This window comes from Panthera tigris, chromosome A1 (genome assembly GCF_018350195.1).
Source record: "Panthera tigris isolate Pti1 chromosome A1, P.tigris_Pti1_mat1.1, whole genome shotgun sequence".
NCBI classification, from domain to species: domain Eukaryota; kingdom Metazoa; phylum Chordata; class Mammalia; order Carnivora; family Felidae; genus Panthera; species Panthera tigris.
The window spans coordinates 39,243,175-39,249,173 of record NC_056660.1 but is presented as its reverse complement, the minus strand read 5'-3'; the positions used below and the strand labels follow the sequence as shown (position 1 = coordinate 39,249,173).

Below are 5,999 nucleotides of genomic sequence, written 5' to 3'. Positions count from 1 at the left end.
AGATTTCTGAGGGATATTCTAAATTGTCTAGAGATGTGACCTCATATGATTATTATTGTTGCCTAAGGATTCCTCCTTATTGTTTTTCTCAAGCATTTTATTGCTATAGATTAAGTTAGGGGACTCAGGGCAACATAGATTTGTGAGGAAATGATCGACATAATGTTTTTAGGGTTATTGTGGGGCATTCATTGGGAGAAATCTAGGAGGAATTTGGTGAAATGGTCTGAGTTTAGGAGACTGGTTTAGGATGGACATCTCAGCCTTCCTGGTTTTCATGAAGCCATGGCTGTGGATGTCAGCTCTAAGGATGAGTGTGACAGGCCAGATACCTAGGAAGTGCTGACTTGAGGGGTTGCAATGAGAAGCCCACACTAGACAAAAAGAGCAACAGAGAAGTAGAAAGAAAAAAGCAAATTTTGAGGGAGAACACAGCAACAATTCGGTTCAATTTCTTTATATGTATCTTGTGTTATGGCCAAATTGGACTGTTATCCTACTTTTTAGAAGACACCCTATCTGTTTTCCATACTTTCCCCACTTGTTTGATCAAAATCTTTTTCATGTTAAAAATCATGCTCAAATATCGCTCTTTCTGTACTCTATTTTCTGATTTCCAGGCAGGGTTGTTACTCTGATAATATCCCTAAAACTTTCTTTCTACTTTTCTTTTATCTCATAGTTTGTCTTTTCATAGGAATTTTCTGTGCTTTTCTCACTTTTCCTCCTGTGTTATAGATGGTTTTTATGAATAATCTTTGCTTAAATATCTTTGTATCTCCATCAGAAATTAATACAGTCCAGTGTACAGAAGGGTGTGCCTATAAATATATGTTGAAAAAAAAACCGTTAGAGTTGAGCTGAGACTAACCAGATATGCAGAGAGGTTGGTGGCCCTGGCCCAGAGCCCATGAGTAAGTGCCTCTGGGCATTCCAGTCCAAGGAAGGCCTTCAGTGGCCAGTCCCATGCAGGGATGTCACCACTAGAACAGGTACACTGAGGGGTCTTGACCCTTGCAGAATGCTAGTGCCAAGTGGAGATGTGTCCCTTTCTCCTTCACCATTAGGTCCAGGTAGGTTCCACGTGCAAAGGGGTCTTGCCACAAATTCCCTTGAACTCTGCAGTGTTCTTCACAGTTTTCTGGGACCTCCAGAGTGAAGCTCTTTGTGAATGGAATTCTGACTTAATTGGACCATGGAACAGAATGTAGCAAATAGCAATATGTATGTCAACAAAGTAGATTGTCAGATTCAGTAGCAGGTTCAGGGGCATCCATTAGTGGTATAAGTCAGTGTTAATCACTGGCCAATTAATCACATCAACTGGCCATTGCCTAAACTGTTCCTTGTAGACAAGGTCACATTATCACAAAAGAACCTGTATCTGGGACACAGAACTTGTAGCAGATTTTCTTGGATCTGTAGAGATAGATCCAGCACTGGGGAAGAAACAGAGGACAAATGTTGCAGGTGTAGGGCCAACAGGACCCTACTCAGCAGATGATCATTCAGCAGCTGCAGGCAGCTTTCAGCGCCAGCCAGAAACAAACACGGCAGCAGATCACTGTTTCGGAGCAGCAAGCAGCACAGACTATTGAAGGACAGACCATCTTCTATCAGCCAGTTAATGCAGATGGCATCACTCTCTACCAAGGCGTGACCACCATGTCAGCAGCCAGTTTGGCAGAAGCTCAGACTGTTCAGACAGAGGCCAATACCAACAAACCAGCAGTGGGCAATGGCCCACCACTGTAACTCTACCAATGGCAGGCTATATGGTCAATTCAGGAGGGATGGTAATTAATGATGGTGCTTGGTGCTGAATCTGTGCATCCTATCCAAGGAATCCCTCTACCTGGGACAGAGAGGCTTGAAGAAGAGCCTCTTTATATGAATGCCAGATAATACCAACATCTTTGTAAGAGGAGGGATAAACTAGAGGCAGAAGGAAAGAAGGAATTACCTGCATGAAACATACCACAGCACAGAAGTGTGGTGAAAATGGGCAGGGCAATTATTTTCTCCAATGGAAAAAGATTGTCCCCCACATGCAGGAACCACACCAAACAAATAAAAAAACAAACAAACAGTGGTACAGATCATCTGAGTGTTCTCATGCCAGGCCATGTGATGTAGGTGATCAAGGTTACATTTCTTGCCACTGTTTGCCCCTATTTTAGGAAATTAATCAGCTCTTTTGAAGGGATACTTACAATCACATTTAGCCCTTTCATTCAGAGCAGAGACCACTTAGTTTTTAATAAGAGGCTCAGTATTGTACTTGCAGCAACGTCTGACAAATTGAAATGGCAAGCTTTTTTCTTACCCTTTTAGTCCAGACCTATTTCAAACTGTGGATAACACTGGCATTTCACAGATTAGGATGAATCAAGGGACCCATTCCAGCCCAGCAACAAGATACAGGCTTGTAGGTTGACTGCGGAAGCAGACCACCCTGCTCAGTTGAGCAGGAAAGAATCTTCCCACTCATTCCTACAGGAATTTTACTAAAGAGCATCCATCCTGGCTGGGGAGCTCATTTTGACTAACTGAATGGACATGTTGTATTCATGGATAGCTTCCAGACATAGAAATTCAATCTTGTTACTTGGACACAGTAAATTCTCTGAGATGTAGGTATCTGTGTACACTCACACATACATACATATATACATACGTATGTATATTGTTTAGCTTACAACAATGATTTGCAAAGAGTATTCTGAGAAACAGGGTTCAGAGTATTGTAAGAGTTGCTAATGTCTGGCAGGAGGGGTCCTGTAATCATTTTCGTAATATACATGTTGAAAACTAAAGAGATTGCTATACTGCAGGACTTATCAGACCCTCCAGTCTTTTTAAGCTTTGTGAATAGCTAAGGGGGACGTAGGGTATGCAGCACTTGCCAAAATTATTTGACATAATATCAATTTATTTGTTTCCAGAATCTAATGGAACCAACTTGCCTGTGAAATCTACTTTTAAGAATATCAACTTAAGATTTGATTGATTTCTTATAGAGTAAAACGTGAAGCTACTTACTCATATTCACATTAAAAATGACATTTTAAAAATAGTGAAATATTTAATAAAAATAAATCTATGTGATATTTGATCTGATTTCTCTGTATTACTAGTGTTTTCACTATTTAAATAATACATACTTTGTAATATTGTGGCTACGGGTTATTATAGTTCTATATTTGTATCTCTGAAAGCATAACTTTCAATATTCTGGCCATACATATTTTTTCTCTGTCTTCCTAAATCTTACAGTTCCTAATTCTTCCTAACACTTACTACTATGACCTCATTAAGAGTTATAATTTTTTTCAGTTCTCTCCCACTCAATCAGATCATCCTTTCTTCACTGCTATCCATACTAACCCAAGAAAACAGGAATACACCAATAATTCTCTCACTGGATATTTGCAATGCTTAGTGTAGAAATTACTAAAAAAATAAATAAGCTTTAAAAAAGATAAGAAGTAACATGCACTGGCAAGACTTGGAAAAATGCAAACACTTTTAAACTGGTGGTGGGAATACAAATGGGTTTAGCTTATGTAAAACAGCATGTAGTTTCCTCAAAAATTAAAAGTATAACTACCATATGATCCAGTAGTCCCACCTTGGGATATATATCCAAAAGAGGTAAAATCAGTATTTTGAAGATATACATACACTCCCATGTTCAGCAGCATTACTTATCATAGCCAAGATATGGAAGCAACTTAAATATCTATAGACAGATGAACAGAAGAGAAAATATGGCCTATACATAACAATGAAATATGATTTAGCATTAAAAAGAAGGAAATAAAATAAGTCCTTATGCTTCAATCTGGGTATTATAAGAGAAAGATACCACAGGCTATTCTATGAATGTGTAACAGGCTAACGTAACATGGACATGTGAGGCATAAACAGCTGCCTGGAAAACAATGACACTCTAGGCTGGGACCTTAAGAGTTAATTGGAGTCAACTTGGTAAGATGATAAGGGAATTCCAGGAGAAATTAAGGGAAAAAAAAGAAAAGAAATAGTATATTTTAAAGACATAAAATAAATCATGTAAAACTGGGACATAGGAAATGAGGATCAATGTGGTAGCACATGAGGCCACTATTAGTATATGTACTGTAGTTTCATTTTGCAAATATTTATTAAGTGCACCTGTGTGTCAGGAGCTGAGTTCACAGCCATGAACCGGTTCTTCCAGAGATCTCCTCATATGACAACACACTAATAGACCTTTTCTAATAATATTCCATGAACTACACTATACAGGTGTATAGATGTCTGGATAACACTGTAGCCTTTGGCATTCAGGAAGCCTTCCTGAACAAGGAGGCATGTAAGCTAGTTGTGATTATTGGGAAAGAACTAAAAGTTCAGGGAAAGGTGGAATAATGATCACAGATATTATAGCAAAAGCATGCAAGTGCATTGAAACAAAAGAAGCATAAAAACTCATATAGTTTATAATCCTGCAATGTTCATTCTGAAATATAGTTGAAAGGAACAGGAGGTACAATGAGTAAGTCATAAGAAATACCATGAAAAACTTTGGATGCCCATTCCATGGAACTTACACTTTTTGCTAAAGTTGATGGCATTCTGAAAAACATTGAGAAGGTAAGTCAGATTTGGTATTTAACAAGCACAGTATAGATATGGATAGTAATTTGTGGGCAAAATAAATAAAGAAGAGAAATTCAGAGTCATCACAACATTTCAGGAGATAAATGAGTACTGAAGATAAAGCAATGGCATTCAATTTTATGCAGTTGCAATAAGCATAATTGATTGCCCAAGATTCATTTCCCTTTTGCACTATTTGAATAGTGTTCAACTTTTTGTTTAAGAATCCTCCTTCCTCATGTATCTCAGTGCAACCTGAAAACATTGACTACATCCCCAGCTGGGAAGAAAGGGCAGGATTGATTTAAATGAACAGTTATGTTGTATTTTATTGGGCAGGCACTGATTAAGTACTGGGCATACACAAAATTATGTGGCCATTCTTGCTGGGAGCACTGGAACTAATGGGCTTCCTGTCAGGACATAAGTGGGAGAACCAAACTGCTGAAGCCATTATATTAATACTAAATCCATTAATACTAGTAACACGATCATAAACAAAGAGTCATTAAATACAGCAAAGCCATGACTGAACCAGGACTTGCCACAGCTCTACTTATAATTTAAGCCACTTTGTGTTGGGTTTTGGTTACCTTCAGCGGGAACCATCCTAAATGATAAGACAAATATATTTGGAGTCATCTAGATGATTCACAATTACATTTAGAACATTATTTGTATCTTCCTTTAAAAGAACTAGTCTCTCTTTGCCCTCTGTAGGTTTTTAAGAATTATTACATTTTATAAAATCTGTGAAATTGAATAAGGCAAGTTTAGGCAGAAAGAGAAGCATTAACTTTCAATGTCCTTGCTTTAGCCTATTTTATCAGACCCTTAAAGTTATTTTTATATTGTTTTGGTACTTAATTTTTTATAGCATGTGAAAATGTATTTGTCTGCCAGGGCCCGGAGAGAATTACAGAGAAGGCTGACAGATGATTCTGTCATCACTCTAAATGTCATTAGCCTGGCAGTTTTCTCCAGAGCAAACGGAAGTACATATATAAATGGGGAAAAATTGGATGGCAATATAAATATTTTCAGTGTGATTTAATGATATCTAGTCACTGAACAAATAATGTTCTCTACATGATTTATATTTAATATGTAAACTAATATGAGTGTTAAGTGGTAGTTTTTATCTTTTCTACGTTCCATAATAAGTATATGAACAATAAATGATTTGTATATCACACAGCATGAACTATAAGTTTTTACTCAAAAACTATGGTGAGTGACACGTCATTTTAATTAGAGATGTTTACAAAAAAAGATCTACAACTGCCTAGTTAAGTATTTCACTGCTTTAAAATATATAGTAATTGTACTTAGCATGGCAAACAAAAACCAAAGTC

The 5,999-nt window shown here is 37.4% G+C and overlaps 1 pseudogene; it reads left to right on the top strand.

Annotated features, from left to right (window-relative positions):
* Positions 1 to 1,195: 1,195 nt before the first annotated feature.
* On the top strand, positions 1,196 to 4,413 carry LOC102965959 (annotated as a pseudogene).
* The last annotated feature ends 1,586 nt before the right edge of the window (positions 4,414 to 5,999 follow it).